The sequence below is a fragment of the Euprymna scolopes genome, chromosome 3 (genome assembly GCF_053919585.1).
Source record: "Euprymna scolopes isolate OS-2025 chromosome 3, ASM5391958v1, whole genome shotgun sequence".
NCBI classification, from domain to species: domain Eukaryota; kingdom Metazoa; phylum Mollusca; class Cephalopoda; order Sepiida; family Sepiolidae; genus Euprymna; species Euprymna scolopes.
Window position 1 is genome coordinate 19915659 of NC_136484.1, and position 19550 is coordinate 19935208.

Consider the following 19550-nt stretch of genomic DNA (forward strand, 5'->3'; position numbering starts at 1 on the left):
CCATTTATGAAGAATAGCGCCAAACTATTTTGACATAAATGAAAAAAGCTGCACATTATAGAGACAAAATGTCAAGGGCAGTGATTTTTGACAGAAAAACGAGATATGTTCGTCATGTGTAGGTTTCTGCTTTCTTTAGTTAACAGTTTCATTCAGACAGATTTTCACAAATAACACATTTGTTATCTGCATGGAGATATACACATATCAATGCATGAATGTATAACCAACAGATAAGAGGTGACAATATTTTGCTGGTAAAAGTTTGCTCTGTAAAAGGAAAAGATGAAAAAGAAAAAAACAATCTTTCAGCCAGTGTCAGATATTGAATTTCAATAGAATTTAGTGGATGATAGACGGGCATGTTTTTAAATGGAGTAATAAAACTGACTAGAGCTTTTGTATAGCTGTTCATAAATATTTTTTTATTTATAGCTATGGCAGTTCGGAGAACTGTTACAGGTAAGGATTTAAAGCCTTGCTCATCATTATTTGTTTATATCGTGCCCATACAATAGTTGGCTACATGTAACAGTGTGGACGGCCATATGCAAATGCATGCAAAATAATGTCACCAGTATGAAAAAATAAAGACTTTAAAAAAGAGATCACGTTAGAGATGAAAATAACGTCCGAGATCACGTTAGAGGCATGACTGACGCCCGAGAAGACAAATACATGAGAAACGTCACAACGGTAATGAGAGAATAAGAAAATAAATGTTGTTGTATAAAACAAAAAGGAGTTGTAGTTCTTTTCTATGCTTTGTCTGCTTTACAACCGAGGTGACAATGTGTTGATTCCCAGACAACATTACATAAAGTTAATGCTCATCTGGAACAGTGATTCTAGCCCCTACAAAAATAAAAAGTTGCGTTTCACTTTGGACATGAAATCACTTTTTTTTGTGGATCCAAGCCGAGGTCTCAGCATTTACCTTGCTACAAGATTGCTTCACTTAGGAATACAAAATAGTCCTCTTCAAATCCAATGTAAATAAACACTTCTTATAAGTCTTTATACTCGATTGGTTCTTAACATTGATGAGTGGTGACTCGTCAGTAGAAAAAGCAAAAAAAAAAAAAAGAAAATAGTTAAAACAAAACGGTGAATAATTAGATTAGTCAAATCTTGCATTTGTTTACACAACGTAAATAGAATTTGTTCGGTTAATAAACTTGACTGGAAATAAAAAGTAAGTTTCAAAACAGACAAAAAAAAATCTGAAAATCGTCTAAAGTTAATATTCAACTGTATTAAAGATAATCTTAATGCTCGTTTAAATGGTAGAACTCGTGCAGTGGGGATACGGTTAGCATTTATTCTTAAGATAATTTTAAACTTTTCATTGCCCATAAAGCTATTAAATCTGAATCAACTGAACAAGTAAAACAATAAACGAAAGGAAAAAATGAATTAGCCTTTAACAATTTAAATTTATGAGAATGTCAGCTGATAAAATGCTTTCATGCACAGTTCTACCTACACCACGACGTTGCCCAGGAGTAAAAGAAAAAAATTAACTACTTTACAAAGAAATGGTAAGTAGTTTTGCAAAAATCTAATTTTGTAAGAAAATTATTTTATGAACAAGCCGAGCATCCATGAGTGAAAAATTTACTTTCACCATGACTAATGTTTGTGCAATTTTTTTTTTAAATCCAAGGCATAGTTATTAAGAAAAGTGTAAATAAACGAACAGATGAGCGATTTTGGGGCAATTTTATTCCTACAATGGAGGCAACCAGAGTAATCCTGGAAAATCCATTCTAGAAAAAATTTACTTTCACCATGACTAAGGTTTGTGCAAAATTTCAAAAACTCCAAGGCGTGGTTATTCAGAAAAGTGCGAATGGCCAAACGGGAGTGAATTACTAATTCCAATTTTTTTTGTCAGGGGAAATAAAAAGTAATTTTCTTGAAGCCGTGAATGGATTAATAAAAACGAGGATGTTATTAATGTGGAAACTTTCCTTTAATGTTTAAGAACTTTGTAGATAATTATTTTTGCGCGAATAAAGAGAAATAACTAGTGACATGATTACTTCCCATTAATGTATAAGAATATTTGGTGATTAAAAGAAAGTCTTAATATACTGAAATAAAATATATTCGTGCCAATAAAATAGTGGAAAGAAGAAACAGAGAAGTAGCGATGTGTTAGATGGATTTTTATTTGGATCTGACTGAAAAATCAACAAGATAACTTTATATTTTAAGCGACTAAATCCATTCACAGTGCGTTAGTAATAAGAAAAAGCGAGGACCAAGAGATTTAAAGTAAGCAAGATTGAATATTAAATTAGATAGTTAATATTGAATATATTGATGAGAAAGCCAAGCTACTAGCAAATGAATAGTGAGGACAAGCCCCCCCCCCATGGTCATGTGGGGAAAAGAAATGGACAGTATAAAGTACAAAAACATGAAGCAACATACAATCCAACCGATGAGAATGGTTTGTAGTCTCACCATCATAAAGATTGAAATTCAAAATGGCTACCTAAACCCAGTTTAACTTAAAGTCCAGATAAAACTAAAAAAGAGTATCTAATATTTTCTTATATATATATATATATATATATCATTTACTCGATGACTAATACAATACTTCATTCTGTTTCACAAATCAATCATGACAAATATTGGTCAGTGTTCTTAAAGAAAAATGGTATTTCTGATCGATTTTAATATTCAATCCTGATTGATTCTTTTATTTATGACTTTTAAAATCCTTCTAGACCTAGGAAATTTTTATGCATCAAATATTAAATTTTTAGTCTAATTTACAAAACTTTAAATTAACAAACGAAACATTTCGGATATCAGTTTATAAACTTTTTCAATTTTTTCTGTAAGCAAAAGTATAAACAAACGAAATAAGATTTAACAAATACATAAATTTATTTACAAATCTTTTTATAACTTTTATTTTTAAAAATATTTTATATTTTCTGAGTGTCTTTCATGCCACAGAAATTCTTTTAGATAGCAATCTAAGTGAGATCTACACTCGAGCATTGATCGTATAAACTGTTCATGGCGATTCCAATAGCTTTTTATTGTCTGCATGTGAATTTGATTTATAGGATTCACAAACTAACGTGAATGGTTTACAGTATAGGGAAAATCCTAAATCATTCTCTATCATGCTATAGGATTTTTCACTATTGATTTAGGATTTTCCCACTATAATGTAACTTCAAAGACAAAAAAATATTTTTTAATATTAAATTTTCCATTTAATCTCATGAGATTAAATTAAAAATTTAACATTTAAAAAAATATTAAAAATACTTTTTGTCTTTGAAGTTATTGTTTTTAAAAATATTTAAATAAAGACGGAGATAATTTAAATTTTTGTATCAATCCAGAGTGCCTTTTTTTGAGGAAGACCAAAAGTTTTTGTATTTTCTTTTTTTAATTTAAATGTATTATTTTACAAATTTAAATTAAATAAATTCAGTAAAACAATATTTTAACAAGATTGACACACAACATCTCTATTTATTAATAATTTTTATAATAGAAAAAATAACGCAACCTATATCAAAAAAAAATAAATATTTAAAAATTTTTTTATTTAAATGCCTGAAAGAAAACGAAATTGAATAATTGTAGAAAATAAACTCATTTTAAAAATGATAAATTACTTGATAAACACCATCTCTGTGTTCGTTTATTTAAAAGTTTTGTTTAAAATAAGGAAAGCTCTTCCCCACCCAGAAAAAAAACGCACCTACATATATATATATATATATATATATATATATATATATATATATATATATATATATATATAAAGTGAACGTGTGTGTGTACATTTCCCTATGCAATAACTCTGTCAATTTTTAGTCTACAGACTCGAAATTTGATATACAGGGTACTGAGATTTGGGAAAATCGATGTGATCGGTTTTCTGCCAGAAATTTCGCTGTTAAGGTGTCAAAGTTCAACGATTTGACTTTTGAGAACTCTACCAAACTCCTCCGACAATTTGGGGTCTAAACACTTGAAATTTAAGATATAGGTTCCTTGAGCCCAAAACAATAAATTTTAAGGGGTCATAATAGGGGTAAAAGTTTTTAAAAAAATTGACCACTTTTTTCTTTCTTTTTTTGCTCAACATACATCTCCAAATACCCGGGCAACGCCGGGCATCCATGCTAGTATATATATATATATATATATATATATATATATATATATATATATATATATATTCCTCCTAGTTTTCTTTAAATCTTTCTTTAATATTTAAAATCAACAAATAAAACAAACAACTCGGGTTGTGTATGTTTGTTGACAAATGATATGTGCATTGGCAGCAACTGGTGTCGATTGAAATGTGTCTCGTTTGAGTCTCTCGGCTTCCGGGCTCCTTATTCTATACTTCAACCAAACATTTTTGCTTAAATAATATGCTGCTCAAAATTCAAATAAATGCTTCTATATAAGTAGCACCAATATTTTTTGAACAAACAATATTTTAGTTTATAGACTATTATTAATCATGCAGTAATAACACTATTGTACACTAAAAATAAATTACATAAAACATAATTCACATAGAATAACACAAGTGCTTTTTCACAGAGAGAAAAAAAAGGTAATAATATATAATTGATACAATAAAATATGTATTCTAGGGTTCAAAATGACTGATAATCGCAACAAAATTCCATCCACAGGAAAGAAAAATATCACTATGTGGATGACATTTGTCTTAAAAAGCAAATGACTGTGTCATAACCTTTTAATAAAGTATTGTTGCAAAACTAATTCAAGACACCATAACGTAGCGAGCTGATTGACTTCTATTTCATGTTTATTTAAGGAATTGTGTTACTGTAACACCGTCTGTTCGGTAAATCATTTTGTTTTTATTTATAGTTGAGCCATTGTTCACATTAACAGCGATATTTGAGCGCTTTTTTAAATTCACACACCAGAAACAAGCACATTTTTCTGATATGCTACTTACATAATATGCAATCTACTGTATAATTAATTTGCATATTGATTTTCAAAAGGACATTTCATTAATTTTTTTTTTCATTGGTTTTAAATTCAAGTATTGTTTTGAGTTTAATATAACACAGAATTCTTATTTTGCACTTAAAATTTGTTCGCATCAATTATTTTCCACCATCTTGCTTTTGCCACTGCAATCACTTCAATACTGTAAATTATAAACATACCCCAACACTCTCACATGGGCAATTGCCTCGTCAAGCAAATGAGTCATTTTAATCTTTTGTTGCTAATTTAATAGTAAGATTTAATTTGTGACCCCTCGAAATTTGGAAAGAATTCAGAAACATTTAAATTGTTGAATAGAAAATCATTTAAACTGCTAGGATCATTCCAAAAATTTTTTTAAAAAAAGCCTCCTATTATTTTTAACTTAAAAAGTTGAAGAGCTATGAAGACGAGAGTGGTACCATTAAAACAAGCTAACAACCTTTTGTGCTCCAGAATTTTTTTTCTACATAGTCACCACCATTCTCAATGCACTTTTGTCAGGAATTCAATGACACATCTCTACTTCTGATGTACGTCCATGACAAAGGTTGCTTTCTTAGAGTGTCACACCCCAATAACTGCAACAGAAAGATGAAACTTTCAGGTTATAGATGCGTAAGTTCAGTCTTCATAACAATGCAATTTGCAATGTCCTCTGATCCAATTAGGCGGAATAAAAAGATAGGAGGCATTACTCGTAATTTATAATCTATAACCTTAGAAAATCAACATGGATACATTAAGAGTTTTGGAAGATACTTAACTCTCACTTCCTACCAAATAATGACCATCTCTCACAGATAGCTTTAAAAACAAAAAAAGAAAAACAAAAAAAGACAAAACCAATTTAAAAGATTATCTATATGCCTATAAATTTGAGGGTTTTTTTTTTTCTCGCTCTGACATCGATATTAAAAACCAACCTTTTCTATTTCAAAATTAGTAAAACGAGACAGACTTATCTATAATATAAATCTTATCTGTCTGTTTAAATGTATGTATGTTTGTATGTCTGCCTAAAACTTTCGACAGAAGCAACGGATTTTCACAAAATCAGTATCGTTTTGAAGAACTCAACCCTTCGGACGACAAATATTGAAAAATTGGCTAAAAACATAACTCCTTCACCCTCAACTGGGCATTTTTCTACAGGGAGGGGTCGCTTTTTCGCTGATATTTTCGAAAGTTAACCCTTCTTTTCGATTGACTAGCCTTAATTTAAACCGTCGTCACTTTCGGTTTTGAGATAGACGCAACAGCAAACACGTCCCCCCCTTTTTTTTTCATGTTCTTTTCCTCCTTCGCAGTACGGGTTCGAGCCTGCCTGCCTGCCTACTATCACTTTTTTTTCTTTTGCTCAACACACACCTCTAAACATCCGGGCAATGTCGGGCACCTCGGCTAGTAACAATATAAATGTGAAAACTACATTACCTCCAGAATATTTAGAGATTCCGTTTTTATCAAAGTTGGTACATTATCTGGCACTTAACATCTGTAAAAAAGAAACTGATGCAAATTTACTTACCCCCACCCCCTCCTTTCACCCAATCAGTGCTTAGTACATCCTTGGGACTCACACACACACAAAAATAAATATTAAAACTTGTAAAAAAAAAATGTTTTTCAAATATAATAATACTAATAATATAAAAGATAATATGATGCTATGGACTGAATGAAAACCGACTTTCTTATTCAGTCCTGGATCTTCCTGTTAATATATAGAATGTGTGCATGTCTTGTAAGTCTAACGAACAATGTGGAATAGCCAATGAGGATTGGTTGGTTGGTTGGTTGTTTTTGTTTTACGGCATATTAACCCTTTTCAGGTTATTTAATGCCGAATTCAGTGATTTTGAAAAACAATTTTTTTAATAGAATATATTTGTTTTTTTCAAGTCGGTTTCTATTCAACCCATAATTGGGACCCTAACAGGTACTACCACCCCAGGTCAGAATGGACCTGGGAGCAATGGCAATTAAAGGGTGGCTCCACACTCCCCAAAGCCCGCAAACTGAGGCCTCACCATCAGATATCGTTTAAGGTCATATCCAGGACCGCCAATGAAGAGGATTGTATGCAGATTAGACAATTCTGTGGCATAAACTGTGCAGAAGTCCAATTCGCTCACCAACAGAAGTCATGAATATAAACAATATGAAAAAGATGAGAATATTGTATGATATGTGTATATGCCACGGTCATCATTGGTTTAGCATTTTAAGACTATGCTAGTGTTCAGGAGAGCTGGAGAAGCGTACAGTATTATATGTTAACTTACCTGACGTTGCCTGGGAGTGTTTATTTTCATTTTTGTTTCACTTTTAAATTATGCTTTTTTTTTTTTTTAAATTTATGTTTTATGAAAATCACCCCAGACAAATCGAAGCCACTTTATGTAAGGGGTTATAACAAAAACAAAAGATGATTAGTGCAAAGACAGAAAATGCCTGTTGACCTTCATCTTGAAAACTGAGGTAGGAGTTAGCAAAAAGAGTTCCTCCAGTATAATATGATTAAATATATTTTTATTCATGCAGATTTCCTATTTATTACAGAGCTATTTTCTCTATTGAATATATATATATATATATATATATATATATATATATATATATATATATATATATATATATATATATTACTGATTTTTAAAGTTAAAAAAAAAAATGACTTGGGTGCCATCAGTTAAAATTGAAACTGAAACATTTTGTGCTCAAGCCACATTCTCTACCATTTGAGCTATTAACAGATAGATATAAAAGATTAAATAGTAAGCCATTTCAAGCTATGGTTAAATTTGCGCAAAACTAATAGAAATATGTCGGCAAGTTGAAATGAAAATTTTGCATTTCAACTTGCTGACATACTTCTGTATGCATTATTCATCCATCCAAACAAAGATTTGACTCATTATAGATCATCCTTGGTGTATGATTACTATTTCCTATTGATTTCAGCATTATGTAATCAGTAGTTTAAGAGTTTATTGGTTAAATATTTACACACATACATACATTTACTGTTTTATTTATAAGGACTCTTGCATATTTATTTTAATAAATAATCAATAACTGTTTAAGTCACGTAGAGGTGAGAAACACACACACACACACACACACGCACGCAGATACATGAGAGCTGGTGAAATACTTTTTAATAATATAAAGATTAGGGTCTTCCATAACTGAAAAGTCTGATTTTTATAAATAAAGTCTCGGAGAGCAATGCTGGGTAGGAAAACATTAACATAATAAGGATGGCTACAAGCCAATCTAAAGATGCGGACCGTTTACTAAAGAAAAGGAAAACACACAAATAACTTAGATATTCTAAGATTTAACATTCCTACTTCAACTGAGAAAATATATAAAGTAACTATTTATAGTTATATAGAGTTGGGTCACAATACTATTCTATGTTGATTTCATTAAAAAATTAGTAACCTGTAACATATCTTTAAAAACAGTCTTTTTGCATAATGAAAATAAGTTTACTTATATATTATCATTATACCAGTGTACTTCCTGCGTAAAAAAAAAAGGGGACAGAAAATGTTCCGCCAGTTTACACTTGCTATTTATCAAAATATATTACTAAAATATTCATATAAAACTAGCAGGACCTGTGGAAATTCCACAACGGCATATTCCATTTGTAATATAATGTTGCTAGGCATTCTGTGGACGTTCAGCGTGAATGGAGTACCCCGTGATATTATTGCGGCCATTTTGTTAAAACTATAAAAGTATTTATCTAAGTAATCTGGATAATGTGGTGTCAAAATATATCTGGTTGTTACGGTTTTTCTCTAATATCCTTATAGGAGTCTGTGACATATTTCGTTTGTAAGGATATCCGCCTGGCGCGAACAGAAACACCACAATATCATTATACCATCTTTGGACAGAACAGATACTACGCTTGGATCCTAGACAGAAGACCAAAAAGGTATATTTTAGTTTCCTGTACAACCCAATACAGGCGTAATTTTTTTTGTCTGACATTGCGTCTTCGTGATCGGGAGATCCTATTTATTAAAAAGAGGATAGAAGGTGATAACATACTATAAACGTTAAATTAGCGTCTCTATCTACTAATTTAATGTTCGTAGAATATTATCACCTCCAATCCTCCTTTTACATAAATAGGATCTCCCGATCGAATAATTTATAATCTGGAAACTATGACACACGTGTTGAACATATACCATCATCATTATCCACAGAGAGCTGTTAAAGGTACTACGATATTTATATACAGATAATAGAATTATTTAGTTAGTCATTTAATGTTTCATAACTTATCATTTCTGATGACCTAAAGAATAAAATTAACCTTTCATGAAGGATTTCTTTCTGAATTTATTTCAAGCGTTAAATAAGTCTGGTTTACTACTTGCTTTCTCGCTTCTCCATACATGATATGGTTTCATTTAGAGGATAGAAAAAAAGCACCTGTTTTACTCACTGGGTTTTTCATGATGGGATAAAAGTATGTGCAAGTATTTTATTTTTTTTATATTTAAAAAAAAAAATTTTATTTTTATTTTATTTATATTTTTTATTTTCTTATTCTTATTTTATTTCATTTTATTATCTTTATTTTTATTCTCTATTTAGAAATCTAAAATTTTATTTTATATTATATTTAAAAAAAATTTTTTTACAAGCCAATATAGCTTAACCCCCCCCCCCATAATCAGAAAAGCAAACGCATACAGAGCCCTAAATATTAAACCAGTAACATATACTGGAACATATTTTATCATGCGTCTACCTAAACTCCCATTATTAACTACACCTTTATTTTTTATCCTAACTTTACTTTATTTACTTAGTATAAACATACACATATCTGTGTATATGTGTATGTCTGTACATGTGTGTATATATTTATGGCTATGTATGTTATTATATAAGTGTATGAACGTATGTGTACATGTGTGTGTTTGTATGTATGTATGTATGTATGCATCAATATCCTACTGGAGATATATGTCTGTAAGTATGTGTATGTGTGTGCATATATATATGGATATGTGTGTGTATGTACATATATGTGTATATATATGCGTGTCTGTGTGCACGTGTGTGCATTTATTGGCTTGTATGTTTCCGCATACTTTCTGTATATATTTGTATGTGCGTATGTGGTTGTATGCATATATGTTGATATACTTTTATATATACGTGTGTGTATATATATATATATATATATATATATATATATATATGTGTACGTGTTTATATGAGTATGTATGTGCGCGTGTATTGGCATATGTATTCACTCTTAACTGCCTAAAACAATTCATTGTCGGATGTACGCCTGGACTTGCTGTGGCCACTGCGAGCGTTCTAAAATGAAAGTATTATTATTATTGTTATCAGTATGGTATAGAAGTATTATTTTTACATTATAGGATTATTATTATTACAAGAATTTTTATTATGTTATAGACACATTATTATTACGTTATACAATTATTATTATGTTATAAAAATATTATATACAAGTAAAGAGGCTTGTTACGCTACCATCAAATTTACGTATGTGTTTGTGGTGTGTAAATTAAATGACACAAAAAGATTTTTTCTCTAAATGCTCACAGATACATTTAGAAATATTAAAGAGTAATTGAATCAAGAGAGTGAAAGCAGTAGGAGAAATAGATAGCTAAGAGAGAGATGAGTAATGTATTCAGCTAATAGTAGTTTGCTTGAAGCATTGTTTTGTGTGTATATAAATAATTAAAAAAAATTACTATAAATATATATATAGTAGATAAAGAATTAGTATATAATAGAAATGAATTACTCTGTTATAACTAAATATCGCAGGATTAAAGTATATTTTAGCATGTATTTTATGTTATTAAAGTAAATAGGAATAAGGTCTTAGGAAAACCAACGTTGATTAACTTACATTTAATGTAATAAATAATAGATGTAAAGTTTTATGAGCAAACAAAAAATACAGTGAATTAAATTCTGTACACTTCAGCTTGGACGAAATGATTCTTAGATAATTCATGAAAAAGTGTTTTATTTGTATTATTTAAGAAATGATAAGGAATATCTAGGACAGATGACTGGATTCATTTATAAAAATAGAAAGTTTACATCTACAACAAAGTAATTCTTGTTGGAAACCTAGTGCTGGCAACAACAAAACTGTATGAGAATTTTAAATATAGAAAAAATACGCATCAAAATATGATTGTTAAGCTGCACTAAGTACAATAATAATAATATGCACACATAAAAATAGTTTTTCATAATCTGTATTATTAAAACTACCACGTGCGTGTGGGCATTTATTTGCTCCCCCACCGAGCAAATTAGGCACAAGGCCAATTTTTAATGCGAGGAGTGAAGGGAGGGGGAAGGGAAAAAGGAGACCAGCTCCCGAGAGGTGGGAAATGGGAGCTGGTTAAAGGTCAGGTATGTGGGGTTGCCCCCACATCTGGTCTTTGCTTGCAGTATCTGTTGGAGCAGATACTACACTTTGATCTTGTTGCCTGGGCCACGGAGGTGTGTATTTTTCGCCTATAGATATACTATTTTGATAAAGACAATCATTTTTAAAAATTTATTTACTATTAAATTAAATATTTATAGTAACAAAATTTAAATAACCAAAAATAAATGTTTAAAAATCCTATTAAAAAAAAAAAAAAAAAAAAAAAATATATATATATATATATATATATATATATATATAAATATGAGTATATTCTAGATCATTTTCCTCTAAACTCTCCACATGGCAATATGTCTCCACCCGAGCAACACCAAGTAAATACACTTAATAGTTTATTAAAATTGTGCTAGAATTTGTTTTAAATATATTTATAGGATACTAGCCTGGGTGCCCGGCGTTGCCCGGGTGTTTGGAGGTGTGTGTTGAGCAAAAAAAAAAGTGGTATTAGGCAGGCAGAATTGAACCCGTACTGTGAAGGAGGAAAAGAACATGGAAAAAAAGTGAAATCTTTGCTGTTGCGTCCATTGCCAAACCGGAAGTGATGAAGGTTTAAATTAAGGCTAGTCAATCGAACAGAGTGGATGACTTTTGAAAATATCAGCGAAGAAAGCGACCCCTCCTTGTAGAAAAGTGCCCAGTTGAGGATGAAGGAATTAATGTTTTTAGCCAATTTTTCGATATTTGTCGTCCGAAGGGTCGAGCTTCAAAATAATACCGATCTTGTGAAAATCCGTCACCTTTGTCGAAAGTTTTAGACATACATGGATGGATGATGGCTTCTGCTTAGTGTAAAGCAAAATTCTTCCATAAAAGAACGCAATCCTTTTGGTTATCAATATCATAAAAAAATGTAAACAAATAAATAATTTCATTCAAATGCAATATGATTTCTCCCACTAAAAGTAGTGGATTTCGTAGCTTAGTCAATAGAGCACCAGGTCGACAACCAGTGATATTCTGGTTTCGAATCACACTACATCTAGCCAGACTGAAGAGTCGTAGATGACTAAACAACTCTCTGTGGATGATGAGAAAAAGAAAACAAGTAAAATATTAATCTATAACATAAATCTCATCTGTCTGTTTAAATGTATGTATGTATGTATGTATGTTTGTATGTCTGTCTGTCTGTCTAAAACTTTGGACAGAGGTGACAGATTTTCACAAGATCGGTATTATTATGAAGCTCGATCCTTCGAACGACAAATATCGAAAAATTAGTTAAAAACATTAATTCCTTCACTCTTAACTGGGCACTTTTCTACAGGAAGGGGTCGCTTTTTTCGCCAATATTTTCGAAAGTCACTCCCTCTTTTCGATTGACTAGCATTAATTTAAACCTGCATCACTTCCGGTTTGGCGATGGTCGCAACAGCAAAGATGCTTTGTTTTTTTTCACGTTCTTTGCCTCCTTCATGGTACGGGTTCAAGCCTGCCTTCCTAGTACTATTTTTTTTTTTTTGCTCAACACACACCTCCAAACACCTGGGCAGCGCTGAGCACCCAGGCTAGTGATATATAAAGTAACAGTTTTAACTAGTGACAGTACCAGGCCTTAATGACCCTTGACCTAAATCTATGATAAGATGGAGACGGAGGCAAAAATAAAACTACTTTTTGTAAACAATTTATTTTAAATCATTAAAAAAAAACAAAAAAAAATACATGAATTATCTAATTTTAATGAAATAGTCATCATTTATTCAATGCATTATATATCTTATAAAAAAAATATACATTTTCAAATTTAACATCATCACAATATTGAAAAATGTAGAAGTTTGGGCTATATTAACAAACGTGCAGTAACATTTTTTTTTTTTTGTTACTGCTTATAGCGACTCTATATATACTTTTTTGATAACATTCTAAATAATTAGATTACAAAATAAAACTAAGGAAACCTCCAAAGCGCTGCCGAAAGCAATCTTTTCTAGAGCTCTCAGCAGGCTTAGTGCTTGAAGGAGTGAACGTCAAAGGTAGGTAGCTTTGGTTCCAATTTTATATATATATATATATATATATATATATATATTAGTGTTTTTAAATTGCCAGGTTTGCTTAGTACTCAAGTGTTCTGTTCTTGCCTTTATTTACATTTAAAAATTAATAAAATTATTTAACTTGTGTAAAACATCGTGAAAATTTTGTTGAAAATTCTTACCTTCTTTTTAACAGTTGACAAGTGGATTTCCAACTCACTCAGATACACAAAAGTACATTTTCCATGAGCGATAAGCAAAACATAGACATAATAAAGATATCATATGTGATTATAAGCGACGTGTATTAATTTCTTTGCAATATTTTAGTTGTATCTTTCGTTCATGTTATAACCAGAAGAATATTTATCACAAAACTTTAGGGAATGCAAAACAATTTAGAAATGAAAATGTTTAAATATTTACTACAAGAAAAAAAAAAGTCCATTTAGAAATGAAGGTTCATAGAATAGAATTTCATCTTGCTGAATGAAAAGAGAAAGATTAAATGCATACAATGTTTAAGGACGGTAATTTGGTCTGGCCTGTTTACACGCTTGCTGCTTCTGCCACTGCCACCCTCGGCATCTGCTGGCAATCTTTTAAAAAGAAAATGTTTATTCACCTGCAGATTTTTTTTGCAACATTCACACCTACAAGAAACACAGCCATCATCAAAGCAATAGATAAGTCATATTATTATCGTATTATCACTACATAAGTATCAACTGATGCCACTTTATAAACAGGTATTAACTTGAGGAGGGTTAGGGAACGCAACTAGTAAATGCTGTAAATGTATTATTATTGCAAAAGTGAACAAATATTGTAAAGCATAGAAAGCTTTCATATTTTTAGTGACAATATGGTGGAGTATATCTTTCTCTAAATACGAAGCCATCATTTTGTGTATTGTGTTATCCATGATAACACATGGGTATCGGAGGAGGGGGACAAAAGTGAAGAAACAGTTGGATTTACATTCATGCACGGGAGATGTTTTAAATGTCTACTGAAGAGAGCTTGAATATCTACTAGACACTATCCTCGAGTGTTTATGGCAGTGGTTCTCAAGCTGTGCGCCCGGGTGTACTGGTGCGCCTCAAATATTTTGCAGGTGCGCTTTGTAGAATTCCTGCAACATCTGTCTAGATACGAGAAGCAAATGCACACAAAAAAATAACTATGTTATACTATTTTCTTACAAAAAATTGTTGTTTCGTTAGCACTATTTAGTATGCAGTGCACCTGTAACTACCCTGTAATGTAAATGCGCCTAGACTGTATAAAGTTTGAGAACCACTGGTCTAAGGTTGGTTGGTTGTTCGGTTTATTGGCTTATCAACAGCTGCATGGTCATTTAAGGCCAAATAAGTTTGTTTTTTTTGGGGGAGGGGGGTAGTCTTAGTAGAGTAGATATTCTTTATTTTCCAGTACGTCAAGGTGAGTTTGGAGGAAGTTTAGTAAAGGATTTAGGTTGAAATCTTTTTTTTGTTTTTTCAAGGTAGATTTATATTTTGGAGAAGAGATTTACCTCTTTCAAGTAATATAGATTTTTTTTCATTTATATTTTCAAAGAGACCTTTAATGTTGCTAGTGCTGTAGTGTTTTTGGCGTAAGGGAGCTAGGTCGATGTAGTTTATTAGGAAATGTTTAACGGTGTAGTTTTCTTCTGGTCTAAGGTGGTCTATTCAGGGGTTTGTCACGACAACCTAGCATGAGGACACTTTTCCTTACAAGTAAACTGACTAAATATTCAAAATTACATAGTATTCGTTACCCAAATAGGATCGCCTCAATATAACTAACCCACACTGCTTTTTATGATGATCGGTGCACCTGCTCCAAGTGATGTTACTTCAAGTAACAGCATGAAACTGGGTACTCCACCAGACTAGATAAATACTTGTCCTGAAATCCAGTAAAACCAAGATATCACAGGATAGTATAATATATTTAAATGATCAATTGAGAAGAGGAAAATTAGGTTCTCAGCTTCTTTATTAACTCAATGTTTGAGAGGTAAATGAGAACTTTAATGGCTTATTCGAACATATGTACCTCATATAGGGTCCCAGGAAAGGGGCCCCTTGATTGTGGTTATTTTGACCGAAATAAAATGAAGCGAAAAGAGAAAAGTACACATTCTCACATAAAAACAGTTTGTTAAAAGACAAACATAAAAAGACAGACAAAAACACAGGGTGATACTGTAGTGCTGCGCTTAGCTTCGGATAGTCCATTGTTCTGAAACAACTACTAATTTAGTTCCTGGTAACCCCCTAAAAATGAATCTTACAATATTCATTTTTAATATGACCAACTTTTATGTTTTTAGTATTCAAATTCCTTTTCCTGAATACAAGCAACAATTTTGTGTGCTGTGTTATGCTGGCTAACACACTAGGATTGGAATGACATAAAAAAGGATAAAGTGAAGAAACAGTTGGATTTGCATACACACATATTCGCATATAAACAGTTTGTTGTAAAAAGGACCACATAGACATGAAAGGTGATACTTGATATGATATACAATGGAAGGAGAGATATCAATACCAATTGTCCTGATACAATAAGAAAAACATGTAAAAGAACAGGTAATATTAAAAGAATGGCAGTGTTTATTCATACAAAAATAAGAAATTTTTATTAACAACTCAAGACGAGGTTTATTTATCCATTTATTTATCGCGGACTAATATCCTCATCTTCTACCTGTTATTTCACAACGTTTCGGCCAACCATTCCTCTGGCCTTTGTCAGGTGGTTAACCGTGATGGGATAGGAACGGCAAATCTAACTGCATCCTCAATAATTATTACCTTTCATAATTGTTGTCTCACCAGGTTTTGGCCAACTAAGCCTCTGGCCGACTGTATGTGCAGTCAGCACCAACCCTATTCAGGGTTTAACCGGCTTCCTCCGAAGGAGGAAGTTTCATGTAATAAGTTCCCAGACGTACCCATCCACCGTACTGTATACCGATACTCTATGGCTGACTGGGATAGCTTCCATACATTCATATCTGATTTACCTCTGCATTCCATGTTTAAAAAGGATGTGTCCTCTATAGTATCAGATCTGACCGAATGGTTAATTGTAGGCATAGACCGAGTCATACCATCTAAAAAATTCCAACAAAAACCTAACAGCCAGCCATGGTTTTCCCCAGAATGTGCTGCTGCTATCGCGCACAGAAATCACTTTTGGCCAACTCAGCCTCTGGCCGACTTTGTGTGTGCAGTCAGTACCAACCCTATTCAGGGTTTAACCGGCTTCCTCCGAAGGAGGAAGTTTTATGGGAGTATGAAATTCACAAATGATCCCCAGTCGCATGTATATCGCCGCTAGAGGAGATGACAACATTAGGTTTTTGCAACTTTTTGCAGGGAGGTGTCGATGTCCTCCTACATACAGCACCTGGACTTCCCAAATTGGTCACCTATTTTAGTAATGACTAGGCTCAGCGTTGCTGGCCGACTTTGGGTAGGATTGAAACCGCTATCTTCAGACAATGCTCATCTGGTCCCATAGAGATTCAACGTCTCTATTCACTGCACCACGAGCCCCAAAGGGCGATCAGGGTTGGATTTTTTGGGTCTTATAAATCCATATTTATTTGTTATCTGATCTTCTATTGTCAGGTCCATATCGAATGGTACATTAATTAATTGGAATTCTTATTGAGACGAGTAACTTTGTATTCATACTCGTAATACGAATTTACTCACTTTGACAATGTTTCCTTGTGGAAACATAGCAATTATCTCAATCCCATTTTACCATACAAGCATAACATTTTCAGAACTTCTTGTGCAGAAAGAATTCAGAAATTTTAAGTAATCATGCTAGGTTTTTCTTCTTCATTCAATTTTGGTATTTGTAGCACTGCAAGTGTCCTAGACTGGTAGTTGGGCAATATCAGGTAATGTTTCATATCTGCTATCAACATAGTCAAGTTCAAAAGACTGACATCATCTAGGTTGCATGCAGTTATATCATTTCTTAATGCACTTGAGTCAAGTCTTCCCTGGTTTAACATGCTCTCCAGTGCCCTGGATATTAAAATGCATTATGAAGTTGGTGCAAAAGATAGCACACTGTGCATGGCCAAATCATCTACGACACAGTATGTAAGGCATCCATAATCACACCAATATATAGTTTACGATAATGCACAATTTGCAACCACATATCCACCTGATGGAACAATGAAATAAAAAAATAGATATAATTTCATGAAATGTAGAAGTATGTTATTGATGAGGAAGTCAGAAAGATTCATCTCTTGAGAGATTTGCATTTTGAAAATCTTTAAATGAACAAGTTTTAAGAATTTAATAGGAAATCAATCATGCATTCTTGTAGAAGAGCCAAAAAGAAAAGTTTGGTTTAAATTTATTCATTGTTTTTTTTTAATTTTATGTAGAGACGTTCTCAATTGAGAAAGATTTACACCTTTAGAGGAATTATAAAGAAAACAAAGAGTAAAATGTTGATTGTGTTGCCTGTTACATGTAAAACTGACAAAGATTCTTTGAATAAATAAATTTTAAAAAATCCTGTCTTTTTTCACAAAAGAGAAAAATACTTTCTCTAAGGACATTTTTTTCATCACAAAAGAACAGAAATGCTTTGCATCTTTCAAGGTTTCATTAATCAATGATTTTTTTTTACCAAGTTTTTTTTTTTGCAATCACAAGATTTTAGCCCCGAGTTGGAAGAGTTATTCTGAAAAAGTAATAGAGTTTGATGATAACACGTTTTGTATTGTGTAGATGCTATGGCACATATTTAACAAATGGACTAAGTTTGATACATTTGTACAATTACATTGCATTTATCTACATTGATGAAAAAATATGCATCATGATATAATCAAGAATTGTGTATAAAATAATACAAATTATCCATGGATAGTAAATATTTCATGCAAAATTCTAAAATAAACAACAAAAGATGCATATGTTATCCAGATTTGCTGCTTTCTTCATTTTTAAGAGAAAGAGAAAGGGAAAATATAGCGAGTATGATATCACAATGTATTTTAATATTCTTTGACTTGGGTTGATAATTATTTTATAACAGGTTATAAAGTAATAAAGTTACACATTTTATAATATCACAAATGGATCAGGGGTGGTTTAGTCAGTGTTAAAAAATATTACTTGGTCAACTAAAAACAAACTTGGCTACAAAGTGTTTGAAAAAACACAACAATCCTAACTAAGGCAAAAATTGATAAGTTTGATTTCAGCTCCTCATCTGATATCAATAAATCCGTCATCTTTTTTCTTACAATAAATTTTAAGTGAAAACGATTGCACTTTGGAAGTCTTAATCATTAACAGAGATTATGTTAGCAAGAAGAAAATTGGTAATAAAATGGCATTACGTTAATATGTCAGGTGCAGTGGAATTTTCAAACCCCAACAGCTGCAACTCTTGTCCGCAAGAATGCGTCAACTGTGCATCAGTCCGTCACTATTTTGCAGCTGTGTGCATAACATTGGCAAAAATGGAATCTTAGATGAAGTGCTTCTTCATAAACAGAGACCATCCCACTAAAACTCAAGGAAAATTATTTTCTAAACATTAATTTGGATTTACCACATCTATAAAGATACTTATTTTGTCTATTATTATTTGAGGAGTGTCATATTAAACAAACAGCACCTGCACTCCTTTAATTATGCCATAGACATGTGCTCGTTCCATTGTAGCTTTAGTCACTCATCAATGAATTTATAATCCAATTTGCTGGTCAAGGATGAGAGAAGATGAATGCTACGAGATTTTTTGGTTGGTCAACTGTGAAGTTGCTTTGATTACATTGCAATTTATTTTAATACAAGTCTTATAAGTCACTTCACTCACGTTTTGAAGTTAATGTTCATATATTGAAACTCGAATTCATAATTGTATTATATGTTCGTTGGAGCAAACATGATTACAATAAATATAATACAATTCAAAAGTAGCAATATGAGCCAAAAGGAAAACACATAAATTAAGATATAAGTATATTAGGTTCTATCACTGATATTGAGCCT

General features: G+C 31.8%; 1 protein-coding gene across 15 annotated transcripts in view; it reads right to left on the reverse strand.

Annotated features, from left to right (window-relative positions):
• Nucleotides 1-19550, reverse strand: part of LOC145253353 (uncharacterized) — a 692561-nt gene that overhangs the window by 247426 nt on the left and 425585 nt on the right. Inside the window, exon 1 of one of the 15 annotated variants that reach the window (XM_080112931.1) lies at nt 13677-14076. The exons of the other annotated variants lie outside the window; for them this stretch is intronic. The gene's annotated coding sequence lies outside the window, so the exon portion shown is untranslated. Of the gene's footprint in view, nt 1-13676; nt 14077-19550 lie in introns of those variants that run through there. 15 annotated transcript variants of the gene reach the window in all.